Source organism: Pangasianodon hypophthalmus, chromosome 21 (genome assembly GCF_027358585.1).
Source record: "Pangasianodon hypophthalmus isolate fPanHyp1 chromosome 21, fPanHyp1.pri, whole genome shotgun sequence".
NCBI lineage: Eukaryota > Metazoa > Chordata > Actinopteri > Siluriformes > Pangasiidae > Pangasianodon > Pangasianodon hypophthalmus.
Genome location: NC_069730.1, coordinates 15,963,887 through 15,983,762, shown reverse-complemented (window position 1 = coordinate 15,983,762; position 19,876 = coordinate 15,963,887). Strand labels below are relative to the sequence as shown.

The following is a 19,876-nucleotide window of genomic DNA, read 5'->3' as shown; positions in this document are numbered from 1 at the left end:
TTTATGGGTGTTCATTACCATTAGTAACTCTGCTTTTCATTGAGCTGCATCACACCACCCTATCACTGATTATTTCCCTATAACAGCATTGTTGTTAAAGGTCATTAAGTATTTACTATTTCACAGTACTTAGCAATTCCAGACCAATAAACGTCCTGCTGTGCTGATAGGTTTTCAAATGGCACAGAGATCAGACCAGGCACCTTCATTCTGACCATGGTTTCTGCATGGTAAAAAAACAAAACAAAACAAGGCATTTGCACGAAGAAATAAACAACAGGCCAAAATTATAACAATAAGTCATGTTAGTGTCTGTACAAAAATAGTCCCGAGGCCTGTGTGAATGATTACAACATGGTTCTGTTAGATTTAATTGCCATGTTGTTATAAGCAACTCATTTACAAGTTGCAGTTCCAGGAATAATGATGAAGAAATTCTTTTCTGTCTCATCATATTGTCTGTTCAGCTATTCATTAGAGCATTTAGAAGTTGTCATAATAAATTATTTTGTCCAGGCTGGATGGAACTGGATGACTGGATTTTAATGATTTAATCAAGCACTTTTTTTTGGCAAGGTATGCTTACAAATCTTTAAAGATTTGTCAGTTCAACTCAGATTTATTAATAGTTACGTTGCTTCATGTTCTGTAAATAGTCAGACTGGAGTTTGACTCAGAGCTGCTTGTCTTCAGTGCAGCGTAACTCTTAAAGAAGAATCGTACAACATGTCTGTGTGAAGGTATTGAATAGTAATTAGCATCTCTGGTGCTGAGCTGAGAAAAGGCATGAGGGATTTAAAAAAACAAACAGATTCACTCTGGATATTGAGGTTTGTGTCCACAGTGCAAGAGTAACAGATGGCCCTGAGACTAAAGACCTTTTAGGTGTCAGACAGTGGAGCAGGAGCTGAACACCGCATTGTTTAGCCTGCTACAGCAGTTTTAGTAGGACTGGAACGGTAGAAAAACAATGTTCATTTGTATCATATTAAGGGAAATTCTTGCTACCACTTCCACTGTCTCTACAGATGCAGAGAGAATTCAAAGCAATATAAAGATATACATGGCAGATGGTGCTTCAGAAAAAGGTCAATACATAGATATATAAAGAAATTCAAGTTACAGTGTGCATGTTAAATGGCACATTCAAACTCCACACTTCAAATTTGAGTTTAAAGTGTGAGTGTTCCCTCAAAGTGTGGCCTTTCATTAACTTAGCACGGGAACACTCCTTTTCTATCACGTCCTGGTGAGCTCAAGACTATTTTAGCTTGTTTTATCTGACAGACTAAAAGCACACACACATCCACAGTCAGAACAGTATCTGGCACCATGATTTAAAAAATGCAATCATATAAAATGTGGAATAAAATCTCATTTGTAATGCAACATGTTCCTTCACTCCACTTTGCTCATTTCCATGATGTAACTAGCATGCAATCGTAGCATAGGCTAATCAAGGTCAAAATCACACATTGTCACAAATCAGTGGTGCTAACCATTAAAATGATTTTTAAGATGGCTGACTGCACTGTTTGAGGTTTAGCACTTAGTAAACATGGTGTAAGTATTTTAGTTTTCAATAATTACTGGTGTGCAGTTGCACAGTTTTCATGAGAACCCATTGTACACATTATTGCTGTGATTTCTCACAGACATTGTACTAAAGCTACAAGATGTGTTGGCTAAAAAAATGTAGTTAGCTAAGCTAAGATACTCTACAAAAATGTAGGTGAGCTATAAGTAGCCACTTGTTGGGCTATCTAGCTATAAATATAGCTAGCTAACCTAAGTTACTCTAAAAAAATGGTGCCGAGCTACATGTTGGTCTAGCTACTTAGAAATGCATTAACTAAGCTAAGTTACTCTACAAAAATATAGCTGAGCAACATTACAGTTGGTTACAGACGGTTAAAGTAAGCTAAAGTAGTATATTTGATGTCACATCTCTGCTAAATACAGTTAATAAGTAGCTCTATTTTGGAGCAAGGTATTAGACAGCACTCTCCACCACCATCTTATGTAAGAGTAATGTTCTTCCCTCCAGTACTGCTCCAGAGACTTGAATCTATGCCAAGGAGCACTGAAGCTGTTCTGGCATCTTGTGGTGGGTTTTCCTTTACTTTGTCATCCATCTGTATATTTGGTGAGATCATGCCCATATATATTTGAAGAGAAGTATAGTAGGTGTCAAGTAAACTATTAATTTACTTTTAGATGTAGTAAAACTGCTACTGCTTAATACTCAGGTCTATAACGATATTCAGATATTGTTTTAACTTGAATTTACTGTGCAGATCTTCAGCCAAGACTTGAAAAGTGAATTAACTCAGTAAAACCAGACGTGTTTGTTTTAGTGTCAATCTTCTGGCTCCCGAGTAGGATCTGGGACAAAGTTAATTTCTTAATGAAACTCAAATGAGAGTCAGGATTAAATCTCCTGAGATATCAAAAAGAAACCATTCAGCAAGCCACATGCCAGCTTTATTTAATACCTCATTTTACAGCCTTATTAGCTAGCTAGCTGGCATTGCCCCTTTGCCTTAAGAACATTTTTACTTGTTTTGTATTTGTACTAAACACAATGTGGATAGGGAAAATGACTCTTTTTTCTTGTCATGGAATTTTTTTCCAAAAATTTCTTTCAGGATCAGTAAAGTTTTATCTTGTTACCTTGTCTAATTATGTGTGTGAATATAGTGGGACAGTATCTATAACATCTTGGTGGGTGAGCTTGGCATTGGGGACCATCGCACTCAGTACATCAGGACCAACTTACAAATAAAGCCCAGTTCATACTAGCCTATGAAGCAAACAGAATAGCACTAAGAAGAAAAAGAATCTCACACACACTCAGATTCTCTCCGGCTTCATAATCCACCATACTGTATCTATCCAAAAAACAGGCTCACACATGTCAAACCAAGACAAACCAAGACACTCCCCTCTAGCACATACTGAATATAATCCCTGCGTTTGGAGCTGCTTTTCATGCTGCTTTTTGTAGAATAGCGTCAGGGAGAATCAATGCGTCCCTACTGCAGACACAGTAACCTCCAGCACACACACTCTAAGCCACAACAATGTTATCTGTGTGTTTAATACAACAAAGCTTTGGTCATACTGATTCCTTTTAATCTCTCCACTTTTGTCCAAGACACTGGTGTATCAATGCAGGTCAGCTGGGTGCTTCTGAGGCTTTGTGAGTTTAGACTGAAGGAAAAACTACACATTTTCATGTCAAAAGAAAAAGTCCCAAAGAGTCCCAAATTTACACAAAAGACTCTACGTCGGGCTTTGGTCTCTGTATCGCTCTGACTCTTTACCCATTTCTTTAGCTGTAGTGGGTCATTAATCTTCCACAAAGTCCTGTGGAGACAAGTCAAAGGTCAAGAATCAATGCTGATCAGATAGTCTAATTTTTGGACTGATTGCAGCTACAGCCAATATAGTCAATATAATAATCTATATAAACCAGGTGTGTGTTTTGCAGTGTTTTATAATGGAGGAGGTTGTCCTGGCCACATAAATCAGATCCAATATGCATGTCTTTGTCTCTTACAAAGTTAATCGTTGTAACATCTAAGGAATAAAACACAACAGAGCACACTGTTATAGGAAAATAATCAATGAAGCAGTTGTGTGATGTGGCTCAATGGGAAGCATAGTTACTGTTACCTCCTGATGTTTATTCTGAATGGACAAAATGTCATACTGTTTATCCACTTACAGTTACATTTAATGTTGTAAGACATCCATGGGACAAGTTAGTTCCTGTTATCCCTAGCAGCTATAAATATTTGTTAACTAGACCAAAAAAACGCAGCTAGTCATGTTACCGAGAAACTGGAAAGCACAAATTCCTCTATCCTGAAAACTTTTACAGCTTTACCTCTGACATTCACAAAGCACTGAAACTGGAGACTCCTTCCATGAACAGTAAATAAACATCCCAGTACAGAAAGCTTCGCCATATCAACCATTATTAAATGGTTTGTTAAATAACGTTTATTATTTGGCATCCGCCATACAAGTCCATGCGAATGAGTTGTTTCTACAGAAATGATAACGTATGTGAACCAGTGCATTAATATAAACCAGTAAATTGCATTACAGCTGGAACTAAAGCACTCTGGCATAAAAGACAGATTATTTAGGCCAGATCAGGATGATTGTCCAAAAATGGACAAACAACGATGTCTTTTTGTGCCAGTTTATGCCAGGCCAGGCTGGTGCTCACATTCCCCCATCTCACTCACTCACTTTCAGTTATTTATTATGACACACTTTCAGTGTGTTTAACCAGCATCCAATCAGTAGTGCTTCAGATGGTATCAGATTTCAACTGACAAAGACATACACACACAGACCAAGAGACGCACAGCAACCTTGAGAGGGAGATGACAGTAACAGAAGGCAGACATTCATTATTCCAGGCATTTTTATTTTTACAACCAACATGGATGTCTATTTGCATTTCCATCCTTTCTCATCTAAAAATACTTAAGCCTTTTGCCCTTGCTTCGTATTGCTGGCTACGAAGTTGTTTTTATTCATTCTGCTTTATCTCATATGGAGCATTTCTGTTGCGTGCTGTTGAAATATAAATCAACTTGAACACAATATCTGCTGACATTGTAGGAATATGCTATAAATATTTTACCTGTTATTCATGGTTATTGAATCAAAATACTATATAGAGCCAAGTACACCTGTTGCTGGTTTAAAAGAAAACGTGCTATGAATCCTGTGGCATCAATATTCTCTTTAAAAACCATATTTATATTAACAAGCATACAATGAGTGCAACAACCAGCAGAGAGAAAATGGCATTAGAGAATCAATACAGGCATTTCTCTGTATCTCAGTAAAGTCCAATACCACATGCCTTTCTCTTCTTTATTACTAGTGTTCAATTATTTAGAAATGTAGTAGGCGTGGCCTCTGCAGCTGTCAGATCTAGAGTAGGAGGTGTGGCCTCTGTGCCAGCCACCCACAAAAGAGGAAGCGTGGCCTCTTTGCCTGCCAGTCCACCTGAAGAAGGAATGGCCATTGTGTCTGTCAGTCACAGCGAAAGAGGTGTGGCCTCATCAACTGTTAGTCGCACTGGAAGCAGGCACGTCCTAAGTGCCTGTTAGATCCAGTGAAAGAGGCGTGGCCTCTGTGCCTGCCAATCCTAATAAAGTAGGTGTGGCCTTGATTCTTGACAGTACTACCAAAGGAGGTGCGGCCTGTGTGCCTGCCAGTCACAACAAAAGAGGTGTGGTCTCTGTGCCTCTCAAATCTAGTGAAGGAGATGAAGCCAGCAACCATCAGTATGAGTGAAAATGGGCATGGCCTCTTTACCTGCCAGTCCACCAGAAGGAGCCATGGCTGCTGTGTCTGTCAGTTGAGTCAAGGAGGTATGGTATCTGCACCTATCACTCTCAGGAAAAAGGAGGCGTCGCCTCACCAACCACCAGTCCCAGTGAAAGCAGGCATGGCCTCTGTGTCTGCTAGTCCATGTCAAAGTACCTGTCAGATCTAGTAAAAGAGGCCTGGCTCTGATGTCTGTCGTCTGTCAGTCCTCCTGAAGGAAGAGCTGCCTCTGCGCCAGTCAGTCCTACTGAAGGAGGCCTCTGTGTCTATCAGTAGCTGTGAAAGAGGCATGGAATTTATACACATCTGTCCCAGTATTACATTGCGAGCACACTGAAACACCACTGAATCATATTGTACTGAATCTGTTTGGCTGTTTTAAACGTATACTGCACAGATCAGTTTTATTACAATGTATTGATTATACATCGAAATGCACATTGATTCAATTCATATGGAGATACACAGCCCTAAGTTACACTGATCCACCGACAGAAGGACAGGTTGACATTTTAAACAAACAGTTTGCTAACACTAGTTCCCTGCATTAGCTGATCTAATGAAGCCAGTCACTCATAGGGTCGAATGCAGAGTCTGTGAGTGTGAGTAATTAATTAGAACCCTGGGGATGAGTGAGTGGTTTAACAGAAGTGAAGTGGCCCAGGAAGCATAGTGTTACAGCTGATTGCAAGAGTTTGCATACCCTTAGGACAAAACGGAAAAGACAAAGAAATTTAATTTATAGCAGCAATGCATTTAGTGTTCAGTTTCACAGATGCTCCTATATAAAATAGCTGGATAATGCATGTAAAGATATTAATACTGAAAAGTTTAGTTTGCGTACTCCTTTCTGAAGCTGGAATTCTATAATAACTTATAACCCCACCCTTTGTAATGCAGTGCCACTATCTGTGTCTGTATCTGTTTAGTGCTCCAAATATTTGTATCTCTTTTTTGATTTTTTAAAGCCAAAAAGTGTGAAAGTGTGGTCTAAACCTGAGTGTTTTTTTACTGGAAAAAAATAAAACCCAACGCAGAGGTAGAAATGGCAGCGCTATCAGTATGTTCTGGCTCTGATATTCTCTCAACCTCAGCTACATCACTGCTACATCATAGCTGTATCCATACATTCATATTCAGTTACATCCCTGATCAGAACAGTTACTGCATGAATGTTGGTTGTAACATTCACGTCCTCTTCCTGACTGTTGTAACTCTGCTAGATGTCTTACACTTCCTTCTTCAAATCAGCTCTGGAGACTGAACGGGTCATTGCAGGATACACATTTTATTTTTATCTTATTCTATTTCTACTTCTATTTTTATAGATAAATTGGTACCTTCTCTCACCCAGAAACCATGGGGGTGGGTTCAAAATATTGAACATCCCTGTAGCCGCTAGTCTGGTTGCCAAGGAGACTTGATCCAAGCGACTTTTTCTCCCTGCATAGGGATTTTTCTTCTCACCTTAGACTGTGAAGCTAAGCATATGCTAACACTTCTACGTGTATTAACACCTCTGCAGTGTCGCATTAACACACTATATATCTATTTTTTTTTTACAGAGAGCATTGTGAAGTGAAATGAACTGTGCAGTGCAATAAGCTCTATGGATTTATCCTCCATATGGAAGAGGATTTGGCATAATAAAGAATTCTGCTGGTGGATTCTTCTTCTTAAGCAACCTTTTAGCTGAGTCTGAACTCTAATGCTGCCTAGTGACTCTGCATAATTCTGCACTGCTGAAGCACCACATCAGATCATTCTAAATGAATGAAATCTTACATAAATAAATAATAACCAATTAATTTGACTGCACTGTGCATGGCAATGTACAGTGGACTCAGCCTTGGAAATGAATTCCTTTTAATTAATACATTTCTTGCTGAGTTTCTCTTATTCTATTTAATGTCTTTTTTTTCCACAGTCATGTCTTTGGAACTGGAAACTTTACTACAAAGATATAATATGAAATTTATTGAATTTCTTCAAGGCAAGTATATGAAGTTAAATAAATTTCACCAGAACCTGAACCAGGATTTGTCTCATTTGTGTAATATGGTGATATTAAACATTTACACTTCATTCAGCACATAGAAAATGTAGGTCATATCTGAGCCTGAATCAAAACTTATTTAATGCTGGCCAATCATAACACACCTCTGAGGTCAAAGTGTTGACTGTTCAGCAGTTGCTTCAGTAATGTTACCTTGGCTCAGCTAATCATACCAGTAATAATTATTGATATTAATGATCAAATAATAGTCTTAGCTGCACATCAGTTTCACATGAAAATCTTATAACTCCATTCTTTTCCTTTTTTATATAGATCATTTGAAAGCAGGAGAACATTTCATTATTAATGGACCAAGAGAAATTGTGCATGATTACTTTGGAATAATTACAATTAATTTGGAATAAAAGGTGCATTACCTATGAAGTCTGTTCAAACTTCTTATCCCCAGTTACAATATTTAAACATCAAACTTATACAGCTTTTAAATGTCTTTGAACAGCAAGATCACCTTTTCACTGTGTCATATACAAGAAAAAAAATCACTTTTTTCAATTTTTTTTCTCAAATCAAATCACATTTAGCTTGTAGGGCAATAACCATAAATCGCTCCGGATGGGTTGTACCCACGTTCTGACCTTCCAAGCTGACATATGTGGAAATAAATTTACAATGCAACATTTTGTCATATTGCATGTATATATGTATTGTACAACCATCTTTCAACATCATTCACATGCTGATGTCACGTGCTGAAATAATTTGACCACTTTCTAGAACGCACTTTTCAAGGAAGACGAGAAAATGCGTTTTTTTCCCCTCCAATTTCTCTGAGTGACTGTCTCTTGGGAAGAGGCAAAAAAAAAAAAAAAAAAATCCACACGGTATCATTGACAGTGACAGTGATGATGAGGGAATGCAGGATAGCTATCATTTTTCTGTCACTACTTAAAACACTACTGAGATGCTGTAAAATGTATGAAACTGACTTCAATACTGTTTATAAATAACAGACAGTCGTGCCAGTTTGTAAAATGACACATGACCGTGTTTTAATGGTGGTGTCATCTAGTTAAGGTCAGAATTTTTTAACTTTACATTACAGTATGTATCTTCTTAAGTAACTGTATACAGTATTAACTGTTCATAGAGTACAGCAGCCCAAGTGCAAAACACATTACCAACCAACAATGCAAAAGCAAATCCGAAAACAAAATAACAAAGTTAAAAACACAATAGCAAATTTGAAACCGCAATATCAAAACTAAAAACAAAGTTTCTGCTTGTTTGTTAAATTTATTTTGCGAGCTAACAGATAATAGAAAAGTGCAATTCATTTTCTTTGTAATAGTCCCATCAACATATTCCGAATTTGCTATTGTGTTTCTGAATTTACTGTGGCGTTTCTGAATTTACTGTTTTTTTTCTGAATCTGTTGTGTTTTGTGGTTGTCCTTCCGAATTTCTGTCACGTTTCAACATTTGCTGTTTTTTCTAGATTTGTTGTTGTGTCCCCAAAATTGCTGATGTGTTTCCAAACTTGATGTCATCTTTCCAAATTTGTCATGTTCCTGAATTTGCTGTTTTTTTGTGTTTTGTTGTTTTTGGTTTGTTAATATGTTACACGTATGAGCCATTGCAGTATAATATTATGAAAATCTAACCTTTTAATTTTTTTAACAGCTCAGAACATTGAGAATTTTTTTTCCTCCTGCAAAGTTGCCATTTTGGAGATTTTCTTACAACTATGCTGCACTAAACTTTAGTCTCAGAGCTGTTTCTCAGACTCATTTGCTGCTCCCCGATGTTTTTTTAAATTTCTTCCATCAGGTAACTATAATCTGTGAAATTTATCCGCCTTGAATATTTTTTAGACTTGAATTCAAAAGAAAGACTGAACTCATTCAAAAATTCAAAAAAGATTGCCATGAAAATGTTTCACTAACATCAAATTTAGGCATGTGTTTCCTTATATGCAATGTGGTATAGACCTCATCCATATTCTTCTATGATGGAGCTGAAAAGCTGTAACCACATCAGCCTCAGGCTGTCAGCAACACAAAATGGATGATGGAGCCTGGCCAAAGACAAAGGAACAGACTCAAGCCTTTGTTTGAGCTGATTTTTTTTCTTATTGGTTATAACACCGCCTCTGGTGATTGGCTCAGGGAGGCGGCCCTCCTGCAGAATTCAGAGCTGATGGATCGGCCTGCGAGTCGCCCGCAGAGACAAAACAGACGAGGGGGGAGGGGGGGGGGGGACAGAGAGGGGGACCATGACTAATTCTTGGAAAGGCAAACAAGGACAAATGACATACAGTATCCCCAGCAGAGCAAATACCTACTTAGATCTATGTAAATACACACATCAGCACTCAGTTTTGCTTTGGTGGAACTCACTTCCAATTTCACTATCGATATCTCTAGTGATTGGCTCACAGAGCTAACCCTCCGGCAGAATGCTATAAAACATCCAGCAGTCATAGGGAGATGAAAGGGATGAGAAAGTAAAAGCACACCCAGGATGTTGGGCAATTTTTGGAAACGTATGCAAGTGGAATGAGACAAATAAGGACAAGTGACCTGTTCCCAGCTGTGCAAATACATACTCAACACACTCACACAAGGTGGCTTCCTCGCCAACAGTCAGCTCTGATTTGCTGGCACTCACTTATCTCTACTTTCAAATGAAAAATAAATTCCCTGAGCACTAATCGCGATTCAGCGTGACGTACAGGATTGATTAGGTGCCATGAGCTCGTTTGTACACGCAATGTCAGGCATAATGCTCTTCTGATTACCTTAGCATGAGAAGAGAAGACGGGATGAAGATAAATAAATGCTTGTGCCCTCACATCCACACTGAGCTGTATAAATGACATGAGCTTTATTCCACAATGTATTATGCCACGTCTACGCTATAATGCATGTGCCTTATAATCAGACAGCAGCAAATAGAAAGAGTGTGCTCTAGTGCAGTAACATAGGAGCTGTCCGGTGCTGAATGCTGAATCGATAGAGACGAAAGTTCTGAGATTCAGAAACTCAGAAACATTTTACAAGCATAAAGAATTGGATGTGGAAAGCACTGGGAATGAAGAATAGAACTTCATCAAAAATCACTTTTTAAGTTATATGGTGCTCAGGCAGCTCTAACCTGCATAGCAGCAGCAGGACTTTCTTAATCTCATCCTCAGAAAAAAGATACTAAAATGAGGGGTTTTATGGTGCTTTTATACATTATATGGCCAAAGGTTAGTGGACTACTGATCATTACACTCATATGTGCCCCTTCCCTAAACTGTTGTCACAACTGTTGTCGTGGAAACACACGATTGTATAGGATGTCTACAATTTCCCTTCACTGGAACTAAGGGGTCTACCCCAAACCTGTTCCAGCATGACAGTGCCCCTGGGCATAAAGTGAGTTCCATGAAGACATGGTTTGCCAAGATTGGTGTGAATGAACTCAGCATGGCCTGCACAGAGACCTGACTTCAGCCCCACTGAACACCTTTGGGATGAACTGGAAAGTTGACTACATGCCAGGCCTCTTTTTGCCAACATCAGTGTCTGATCTCAATAATGTTCTTGTGGCTAAATGAGCAAATGCCAACCACCATGCTCCACAATCTAGTGGAAAGCCTTCCCAGAAGAGTGGAGGTTGTTATAACAGCAGAGGGGGACTAAATCAGGAATGAAATGTTCAAAAAGCACATATGAGTGTGATGGTCAGGTGTCCACAAACTTTAGGACATACAGTGTATCTTCTTTTAAACCTATGGGTGAATTTTATGCCTTTTTCTTGGATGAATATAAATGTACAGAGACAGTACTAAGCATTTAAACTGTAAATGAAGTATTGTTGTACTCTTGAGGGAAGTCTTACTGTCACGAATGCCCTCTCAGGTCATGGAACGTTTCCCAGTGTGACGAGCACTCCATGTGCTTTTGTTTATGTTATGTGCTATTGTTTTGGTTTTGGTCCTGTCTTTGCCATGTTATAAAATTAGCTGACTATCCTAATGTGTTCACCTGTGCTATGTCTCATCTTGATTAGTGCCTTGATGTTTCTGCTCAGCATTTCTAAGTCCTATCATGTATTTATTGACAATTTCAGGCCAAGACATATTTCTGTGTTTGGTATGTTTTTTTTTTACTTTCTGGTTTGGACCCTCGTCTGTTTTCTTTTTATAGATTATCCTTTGTGACGTTGCGCATCTGTGCTCTCAACTGCGCTATCAACTTTGAGTTGAGTTTTTACACTTGCATCCGTCTAGAGTACCTTTTTTAGACCATTCTTAAGATATGAGTTCCATAATTTCAATGAATTACAATTAATTGCTATTAATTTCCTATAACTACTTAATCTTAAATGTTTCATATGCAGTCCCAGATATTCTGACCTTGCCATGCTACAGCACACTCACAGACTGGCACAACTTTTTTTTTTTAATTTGTGGCATGGCATGAGACATACTTGTAATACTAATTGGCCTTATAGTGATTCATGCTGTTGAAAATCCCTGGTTCAAGAAAAAGAAATTCCACTTTTACTACAATACAAATAAATTATACACAATCAAACCTGTACACCTTGCTTTGGGGAAAAACGAGTATGTACTCTTCCACAATTACCCAATCAAACCACTTCTCATTCAAATCAAACCACATTCACGTCTAAGGAAACAAACTGGCAATTCCGCCTTCATCATCAAGCATTGAGGGACAATAAATGGATTAATTGCTGTAACTACATGCTCATTGCCCAGCAAAACACATTCAGAGAGGAAAATAGGCAGGTAGCTTACATTCTTAATGTAAATAAAGTAATCAGCTCCGTATGTAATATGTATGTTGTGCAGCAGGTAGCGTTGCTGCCTCCATGGTGACTGTTTTGATCCTGAGCTGTGGTTACTATGGAGTTTCACAAGTTCTCCCTGTGTCTGTGTGGGTTTCTGCCGAGTTCTCTGGTTTCCTCTCACCTCTGAAAAACACGCCAGTAGGTGGATTGGAGATGCTACATTGCCCCTAGGTGTGAATGTGTGGGTGCCCTACGATGAACTAGCGTCCCATTCAGGGTGTAGTTCCATCTCACACCCAGTCTTCCTGGGATAAACTCCTGATCCACCACATAGAACTTCCACCAGAAAGACAAATTAAAGAACCCATAAAAGGACTTTTTTTTCCTAAGAATAGAATAAAATATACTATTGAATATATTGCAGTTTTGAACAAAAAGAGACAATGCTCAACTTGCACAACAAAATTCCCAACAGACTTTGACTACCTTTTACAACACACAAAACCATCTTGTCTACTAGAAGGGTTCCTCACCGGTTCTTTGGATAGTTAAGAGTAACATTCTAATTGGCTAGTTGCACAGGATGGTGGTGTTTAGCTTCAGGTATAATTAGTGTGAGCATAACAATTTCTCACTGTGTCTCAGTTGGTTCTGAGCGATACAGTCTACGGTTCTGGGGTTTCTTCATAAAATCTCTTCAGGTAATGAAGTAACGAAGCTAACACTAAATGTAAAATTAACTAGCTAATTAATGTTACAATTTGTTTAAGGCATTTTATATACTTAATAATAATATTAATAAAATTAAAACTGCATATGTACAATCAATCAAATAAACATGAATCGACATAGAGCGAACATCAGGGCTACCTGCAGTAGGTCAATGAGGAAACACATGAAACCTCGTAACCTGGGGTATTCTGGGAATTGAGTGTGGCTAGGCTCTATATTATTATATTTAAAATGACAAACCTGATTCAACTACTTCTCTGTACAGATTTCAGGCAATCATATAGCAATGGTGATGTGACAGGAAAGGTGAAATCCATTACTAGCTTTAAGAACCCAGTAACTGGTTGTGACATGATATAGAAACTCTATTTAAACACAGTAAGTAAAGATAGGTTTAGAAATATGGGGTGTCATTTCCTTTTACACTGTTGGTTTCTAAAACAATGAAGAGCAGCACTAGAGATTTTTTTTTTTCAATTTTAGAAGGGATGCTTTAGTACCTATAATTGCCAGCTCTCTCTACATGCTTTTTTTTTTATTATTTCATTTTGCTCTTTTTGTATAAAATCTAAAATGACTGCAATATATTCACAGCATGAAAATTATTTTTCTTTATTTATTTTTTTTAAACACCTCCCCTATGGAAATATTAAGAACCTTTAAGTATTTTCCCATAGGGAAAAACCACAGACTTTAACAGTGCTAGATCAATTTAAACACTACTTTTGAACAGGCTGAAACATCCATGAATGTTCATCATTGGACAAACCTGATCTGCTTTTGGTTGATTCCTTAAGTTAATCCTTGATCCCACCTTTAAAAATATGCCCTTTTTCAGTTCCATAATAAGTTTGTGCCTTGACCATAATGGTATTCTCATTCCCAAAAATCTATCTAGAAATGTGTTGGAAAGATGCCTATTTTATGTCTTTTAAGTACCTTTTTGCTCACTGAAGGATGACTTGAGAAGGAGGATATCCATTTTGTGGAGTACTGAAATTATGCCGTAATTTCAGTAGGTGTGTGCAATAGCAGAAATCATTTTCAGGGTAGAATCTGATTCATCAAATGTTTGTGCTCCACAATAATAACTAGATATGTTACTAAAATGAAATATATAATCTAGCAGCCTTATGGTGAAGAATAACTCTCAAGCAAAATATATTCCAACACTGCCTTTGGTTGACTCCTTTCTGGCATCTTCTATCTCCAGTCCAGTGACTCTAGAGGATCATCACCTTTAATGTCACCCATAAGGTCAGTCTGGAGCTTATCTCTTTCTATTTTTCTCTTTCTCCTGTTTCTCCTTCACTGAATCGAGGAGGAAAAGGCTTCTTATCTGATACAGAGCTGTCATGTGACTGGCAAGGAGCCAGAGACCCTCCTGTGAACCTCCACACATCTAGACGCAATTAAATATGCATACGTGCCACTACAGAACCTTGGCCACCTTCCTGGTGCTTGTTTGTGTGTGTGTGTGTGTGTGTGTGTGTGTGTGTGTGTGTGTGTGTGTGTTAGCACGTCTGGATGTAATTGCTTTGCTGAAAGTGTGGGAAAGGGGGAAAAGAGGCGCTGTTTTGTAAATGGTGTACAAATTCCGCTTCATAGCACATTGTGTGTTTACCTTTTTTTCCCCGTCCATCTGTCCATCTGTCCATCTGTCTGTCCCACCCTGCAGAAACCTGAGCTTCGAGATGGTCAGCAGTATCGAGCAATCAGTAGTGCAAAGCTTATTTCTCTAGCCATCTAATGCAGTTACACAAAACCAAACACAACAGATTGAGAGTGTTTATTCAGTTAAAATCTCATCTGCACCACTTTGTAAAAATCCTGAATAGAAAAAATGCTGCTTGGGGATGGGATGCACACAAATAAAGCCTACACACCAGCCACGGGCTGTTTCATCTGCATTGTATTATCCTTCACACAAAGAAAAGCAACATCGAAACACGCTTATGAGGGAAATTTGGATCACGGCCACACACCAAGGCCTCTTGCCTTTCTTGAAAATGGACATTAATTGGTCCGAGCGCTCCTTTGTACATGTGTATGTGAAAGGCTGATTGGCGTTAAGTGGATATTCTGGCAGACGAGAGGCTTCGACTGTGCAAGGTGATGCATTCTGGGTAGACCCTTGAGTCCATTGAGGAGGACAAAGAAGCTCGCAGCTGTAGGTTTGCTGCTGGACGATGCACTGAGGAGGAACAAAGAGGCGCGAGCTCCATTATAACAGCAAGCTCTCCTAAACCTGACCCTCACCTCTGACCCCTATCAAGCAACATGACCGGCATTCGATTTGAGGAGGGATGCAGGGAGAGCCTTTCCATCTGATTAAAACAAACTCCATTGTAAATGCCCTCCATTTTCCATTTCCATCAGGTTAACATTGTTATGTCACTAAATCACTATATCACTAAAGACATATATTATCAATATTTCAATTCCATTCATATGACTGAATTCAAATCAGTTTGTCTTGGATTTACCAGGAGTTATTCATGAACCTTATGTATGAACACACACTTTTCTTCATAGGTACTAGTTGTATAGCAAACATAATAAGAAGAGTTGTAGCCTTTGTTTGAATCAACATTAACCAGAGAAAGATGTCCTAAAATAATAAAACAATCATAACCACATCTGACCACTAAACAAAATTTAACCCCTCAACCATGGCCTGAATGAGGTACTCTACTCATGATATCCTTTCCCAATCCTATTTCAGTCATGGCCTTCATCTGAAAGAAGAATCCAACGAAACATGCTAACACTAAGTAACGACACTGACAATAACATCCAGCACTTTACCCTTCAGTACCAACACAAGCTTTTAACACAAGGAGCAAATGTTACTGGTTTTTCTCAACACTTCTTTGTGAATCAATATTAATCAATATTAAAAAGAAAACAGTCATTCCCATGTGTGTGCTTCGGGATACACAGAAACAGAAAATTTCTCTTTTTAGAAAAAATAACTAAGTATACTACAATAATAACAACACTACACTTTGCATTCATATCACATAAATTACATAAGGTGAGAATTGCCATCTCTTACACAAAGTCAATCATGAGAAGGCAATATTATAATGTTAGCAAAGACTTTATTGTTTCTAGTTTGTTTTTGTCAGTAACCTTTAGCTTGTTTATACATTTTTTAACTCATCTTCACATAGATATCTTTTATTTGTAAGCATTCACTATATGTGCTCACTACATAGGGTATAATATAAAGGCTTTGTAAAATTACTTAGTGCACTATAGAATACAATTTGAGATTTACATGGCAGGTAAATATGGTCAACCTAAGCACAAAGAACCTCACCATTCTCTCTACTTTGACTAAAGGTTAAAGTATTGGCTCCATTTGGATCTCTCACTGTTACTTCTGCAGGCCAACAAACTCCACATGTCTCATGTACAGTAGGAAGCCCTGTGAAGTAGACGAGCAGCAGCAATATACCCTGGGTTCATATTGCTAGATGCCGTTTTTTTTTTTTTATGTTTTGCACATTTGCAAATGTCAAGTAGTATTTCACTAATCCATGAAGTGATTAGTCGACTACTTGTGCATATCACTTTTTGAAACATTTTTTTTTTTTGCCATAAATAATCGCATAAATGAAAGTCCTTTGGGACATTCCCATTTGTCTCTTATATATAATGTCATAACACTGGGATCATCATTTTGCCATGGTTGTAGAGCCGGTGAAGCTTCTCATGCCTGCTAAGCTGTGAAGAGGTGTCGGCATAAATAATGCATACTGCAGCTGCCGGGGAGTTTTTCGATCTCTCTCAACTTCACAGCAGCTGCCACTGGAGGAGAGAGTCGAGCCTAGCGCCTGCTCTAGACACAGCTGCCTGTCGAGGGCACTTACTGAGATTTGCCAGCACAGACATCTTCCTTCTGTCTGCTGGAGTGAGGCGGGGTGGGGGGAGGCCATGCATGAGTGGATCGATACTCCCGTAAAAGGTGTTTACTGTAGCCAGTGGAATATTGCACTGTATTATCACACACACATGCACAAGCAGTGCAATAGAGTGAAGACTGTCGAGATTTACTGAGAAAACCTTTGTGGTCCCTTTTCAAGAATGAAAGTGCAACTCCTCGGCCAGTAACTGCATCTATCCAGCAACACTGCCGTCCAAATGTGAGACATACAATTCATTATGGCGAACAGAAACAGCTTGGGGTCAGTCTAACCACACACACACACACACACACACACACACACACATTTTCATGGAGAGCACATACAGCAGCCTCCAGTGACTGAGTGGCAGAGACTTTGGAGGACCTCAGATGGAGTTTCCTGCTGTTAACCAAGCAGTATCCAAACATTACCATTAATCACATGCTGTCCAAGTGAGCTACAACATGCAAAGAAATCAAATAAGAAGGTGCTTTAAATTGGAGCTGCAAAAAAAAATTATTCTCAACACCACCTCTGTCCAGTATATTATTATTTCTGACATCATTACCACAGAACGCAGTGAGAATCTGGATTTCATCTTAATCTGCAGACATCACAGGTTATAGGGTTATTACAGGGTTATAGGGTTATTTGTTATAATCTCACCACAGACAGACGCCAGAGAACACAGACAAGGATTTCTCTCAGTTCCAGGTCAGTTCATCATCTTAACAATTTTAAAGTGAGTCAGTGCGTAAGAAGGATAAGATATAAGTTATAACATGCATATGCGTGTATTTGTGTGTTTTTATGGGTGCAGTCAGCAATTCTGGTCTAAAGGAAGGAAGTTTCTTACCTCTTGCAGAAATATCGCAGTTTCCAGCTGGCGGTCTGTCGGAACGTCGCTGAAGCGCCGCCGTTAAACGCCGGTAAGCCGTTAAAGCGCAGGTGCGCCGGTGCCTCGGGCTGTGCGACGCCTGGACGCTTCTCTTCACCACAATACAAATAACTCACCTCAAACAAATTACCTGAACACACACCCACACAAACACACGCACACACATCCGCGCGCGCACACACACGCACACGTTTCCTGACTGCGTGAAGACGCGCGGATGCCGTCCCTATTACCGGCTCTGAGGAGAGAGAAAGCGCGCAGATCTCCGGCACTCTTCCACCGTTAGAGGCGCAGAGCTCAAACAAAGAGGTGCTGCTGACAGGAGGCACAAACCCCTCCCCCATTCCCACTAACCACGCCCACACACCAGAGGCCACACCTCCCAGCTGGCAGCATTCAATAACACCTACAAAGGAGATGTAATAAACCTTAATTACATATTATACCGTCATTTTCAGTGATGAAGTTCCATAATTTGCTCATTGCTCATTTGCCAGTGATTACAACTGGTTAAAATGGTGGCAGGAAACAAATCAGCAAATCAGGCTTTACACCTAGAAGTTCTGTGTCAGAAACCCAATTCACTGTTAAAATAGGACTTTTTATTTGACTATTTAAAAAAAAATTTTGCTTTTTTTTTTAAATTATTATTTTTTATGGTACTTATTCTATTGCATTTATCTTTTTGCATGACAAGAACAGCTGAGGATGTTACACCAGAATTTCTTCGTACTGTATACAATAACAATAAAGGAATTCTATTCTATTTTTACATGATCAAATATTTTATTTGGTTTTTTTTTATTTCTTTAAAAAATAAACTTCCAAAAATTACAAATGTCTGTTTTTGTATTGTGTCCAAGCTCCTAGATCAATCCTGTTTATTTTTACATAGCTCACTAACTTGTGTGTTTCATGCTCCAAGGAGAAACAGCTAGTGGACAGATGGAAATTCAAGGACTCACCCGTCTAAAAGGCTCAGGCTCAAGTTTTTCAAATATGCTGATGATGTAACATGATGCAAGAACAGTGACCTCATCCTTAATGCCTCCAAAACTAAGGGGCTAATGATAGAACTTTGGAAATCACACAATCACAAATATCCAAGAATCCATAACCAGCCAATAATCATCGCAGACCCATTTAAATTCACAGCAACACATCTCACATAAACGCGACTTGAATACAAGCATCATCATCCAGACGGTCCTGGATTAAAGCTTTATTTCCTCAGACAACTAAAGAGTTAAGTAGATGCAAATTATACAATTTTATTCATCGCTCATTCTGATGCTGTCTATAAGTGTCTGATATGACAATACATGTTCACTTACTAAAAGGACTCTTCACTACATACAGTGCAAAAAATTATATCTTAGCAAGAGAAAATATCTTGAATATGGGCAAATGTATCTAATATTTCTTATTATGAGATTATTATTATAAATCAAATATAAGATTATTCAGCCGGATTGTAGATGATTTGACTCATTTCAAGCTTTAAGTTTTCCATAAGCAGAAAATTTTGCTTCTTTCTAAGAAAAAAAAACTTAAAATTAGAAGAACTATCTGTCAATAGAACAAGATTATTTCAAGCTTGAAATTAGAAATTGAAATAAAAAAAATGTCTCATAATAGAAAATACTAGAAAAATTTGACTACATTCAAGGTATTTTCAATTACTTCACTTTAACTTTCCTGAATTTCTTCCTAATTTAGTCTTGACCAATTCCCACCCTAGGTCTCTTCTACCATATGACTGCTACCAGTTGGGGATGGTGAAGTACATGAGCTCAGAGAAGCCCACAATTGGCTAATGTCATTGTGATTGATAGGGGAAAGGGAGCACCCAGAGAGCACAGCCAATTTTGCCGTCTTTGACTCCCATCAGGATTCAGACTCTTGATCTCCAGATGATACGGTGAACTCTTCTCTGTTGCGCCACTCACCAACCACTGCCTTGAAAAATACAATGAAAAACATCATGGTGGTGCAGAGGATAGCATTGTCGCCTCACAGGTCCAGGGTTTCCAGTTCGATCCTGAGCTCGAGTTACTGTCTGTTTGGAGTGTCTCATGTTCTCCCCCTATCTGCATGGGTTTCTTCCGAGTTCTCTAGTTTCCTCTAAATTTCCCCTAGGTATGAAAATGTGTGTGTG

General features: G+C 38.6%; 1 protein-coding gene across 1 annotated transcript in view; it reads right to left on the bottom strand.

Annotated features, from left to right (window-relative positions):
• The window catches only part of ncana (neurocan a), a 90,387-nt gene extending 72,365 nt beyond the window's left edge, over positions 1 to 18,022 (bottom strand). The window contains exon 1 of the mRNA XM_034297740.2: positions 17,677 to 18,022. The gene's annotated coding sequence lies outside the window, so the exon portion shown is untranslated. The remainder of the gene's footprint in view (positions 1 to 17,676) is intronic.
• Positions 18,023 to 19,876: the final 1,854 nt, after the last annotated feature.